Raw genomic sequence first — 2876 nt, forward strand, 5'->3', positions numbered from 1 at the left:
GAGCAACTTCCTCTCTGCGGCTGTTGCGGTAGGATGTCGACCATTGTTTTACTGATCTTTTGATTCCTTTTAATTTACTGGGAGAACTTTAATCTCACTTGGCCTGCCATCTTTCTAATATTTGTAATTTAAGGGGTGTACTGAGTTTTGATGGGGTAAGAACGGCGGTGCCTCGGCCAGGGAACGTGAGTGCCTCTCTGGCAGCTTTGTCTGCGAGCTCATTATTAACAATGCCAATGTGGCTCAGAGTCCATATGAAAATAATGGACTTACCTTGATGTGATAGTTTTAGAAGAAAATATTGGATTCTTATGATGAGCGGATGTTCGGGGTACATGTTTCTCAATTTTTTTAGGGAGCTCAACGAATCTGAGATTATTACAATAGTCTTCTGAGTTATTGAAACCCAAAATGGAGGGCTGATGCTATCGCGTGGAGTTCGGTGGTATATATAGCTTATGTAATTTAAATTTGTAGGTTGAATCGCGAGTAACGAAAGATGAAGCGGTCGAGCTTCCGGATTCAGAACCATCAGTGTACATTAAAAAATAATCCGGAATATTTTCTAGAAGACGCGACAACCGTTCTTTATACTTGACAGATGTGGTCTTATTTTTGTGCATAAGGAACAGATGTAGCATTGTTACAGGTTGTTTTAGAGTCCAAGGTGAGTTCTGAATTTCAGGCTTCATTGTCGTAATTATTTTACGTGTAGAGACAGCGAGAGTGATTCTTTCTGCCAGAGGAAGTGTTGGGTTTCGTTGCTGCCGAAAAGCTATGGAGAATTTAGACCGAAAAATATATTTGTAAGTTGGATGATTTGTTTGTTCAAATAATTAGGAAACATAATTAATAGCTATTTTTTGTCTCCTATATGATAACGGAGGTAGGCCTGCTTCAGAGCAAATGCTGGGAATAGGACTGGTCCTGAATGCACCGGTAGCAAACCAAATACCCGTATGATGTACTGAATCGAGCTTGGCAAGAGTTCGGCGACGGGGAGAGCCATAGATAAAAGAACCATAATCTAGCTTGGAACAGACTAATATATTAACTGTAACTGTAAGGATTAACAGTTATAAAAATTTGTATTTTCATGTTTGGCATATACAAATTAATAAATAATTTTAATTAAAAAAATTTGGAGATATTATTTTTATTTTATGAAAATAGAAATTTGTAATTGAAACTATTTAAAAAAAAAATTAATAGTTATTTTCTGTCCCTGGTTTGCACTAAATGGGTTAACATGTGGATTGCCAGTAATAATAAGTAATATTTTGAAAACATAATAATTAATATTTTAAAACTAACATAGTAGAAAGTTACATTCCAATATTTATTCTGTTGATGAATGTATTTAAATTTTTAATAATTTAATTTATAATGATAGTTCATCTTATTTCATTTACTTGGAAAGTAATAAAGTTATATAATTTGAGAAATACAAAAATTGTATCTTTTTTTTTCCCCCCATCCCAGGTCTTAATACTTTTCGCCGCGCCATTGCCTTCTATGTACCTCTTGCAGCGGCATTAATACAACGAGTTACAGTCCATATAAGGTTTGTTTTAACAACCACTTCTGACTGTCCAGAGCATGCGTAGTACAGAGTTTTGTCTCTCAAATAGTTGTACTGCAGGTTGGGACAATTACAGAAGTGAGTGATATACCTACAAGATATAAGTTGACTGAGTCAGAACTGAATGAAAGTCCGACTTTTTTTGTGATAGATTTAGAATTTGGTTTAAGGTCACTTTGTCGTGATATTTTATTTAAAATGCTAACTTTTGTTGAGGTGCCAAACATTTGCCCGTACTGCTTAAAAGCGAATAAGGAATCAAGCTTGAATATAATTCCCTACGGAATGTTTTCTTTTGTAAAATGTAATGATTTTTACTGCAAGTTCAACGTCGAAAATCACCGTATTTACAACAAGTCTAAAATAATTACTCCATTAATAAGACCATCACATACTGCTGATATGCAAAATGTTCAAGAAAAAGACAACACATTCAGTAAAAATGATTCCGAATCGGAGATAACCTTGGAATTATGAGGCAAACACTAGCCTTAATTGTGATATTGTTGACATTTAAATTTCTAGACATTGATGAATACTTCTGTGATTTTATTTTGTTTTTAATTTTACAGGTACGAAAATATATTATATTTCTTTTTAATTTAGAGTAATGTAGGTATATTTGTACTGTACATCATTGTTTTCGAAGAAATGCGAGAGAATACATTTTATAAATATTTCTGTAAACAATGACTAACAAAATTGATGAAAAAGCAGTTACTTTCTTTCTTAAATAATCATACAGATAATAATAATTACGTACCAAGGTTAGGGCTGAGGGTTATACTACCTAACCCTAAAAAAACTGTTGACATCCCATTAATGTTTTCAATCTATCTCAACATTGCTATTTTATTTTTTTGTTAATCAATTATAAATTAAAAATTATGCTTTGTCATTAACATTTCTAATAAATACATACTAATATTATAGGGACGTATAATATTAAAGAAACATTATGAAACTGTTTACACCAACCCTAAACGTTATGTATCTCAGTATCTCTCCTCTTAATATCGGCATGTTATATGATCAATTTTGTGCCATTTTTTCATGATTATTTTCGTTTCTGGAATCCTTTGCTGTGTTTTTCTTTATTCATTCTGCACCTAGAGTTGGGCGATGCCGAATCGATGTATCAGTAACGTTGTTAGTAACCCAAGTACCCTTCAATATTTTGATACATAAAATCAAATAACATCAACAATATAAGAATATCAGATCCTGTCGCGAGGTACCCATATTATCAACGAATTAACAATATATATATTTTTTATTCATACCGCGAAGACCC

The 2876-nt window shown here is 32.9% G+C and overlaps 1 long non-coding RNA gene across 1 annotated transcript in view; it reads left to right on the forward strand.

Moving 5' to 3' along the window:
* Nucleotides 1-1693: 1693 nt before the first annotated feature.
* The window catches only part of LOC106683311 (uncharacterized), a 4709-nt gene continuing 3526 nt past the window's right edge, over nucleotides 1694-2876 (forward strand). Inside the window, exon 1 of the long non-coding RNA XR_001343533.2 lies at nucleotides 1694-2154. This is a non-coding gene — a long non-coding RNA (uncharacterized lncRNA). The remainder of the gene's footprint in view (nucleotides 2155-2876) is intronic.

This window comes from Halyomorpha halys, unplaced genomic scaffold (genome assembly GCF_000696795.3).
Source record: "Halyomorpha halys isolate HHAL.00 unplaced genomic scaffold, Hhal_1.1 Scaffold477.1, whole genome shotgun sequence".
Lineage (NCBI taxonomy): Eukaryota > Metazoa > Arthropoda > Insecta > Hemiptera > Pentatomidae > Halyomorpha > Halyomorpha halys.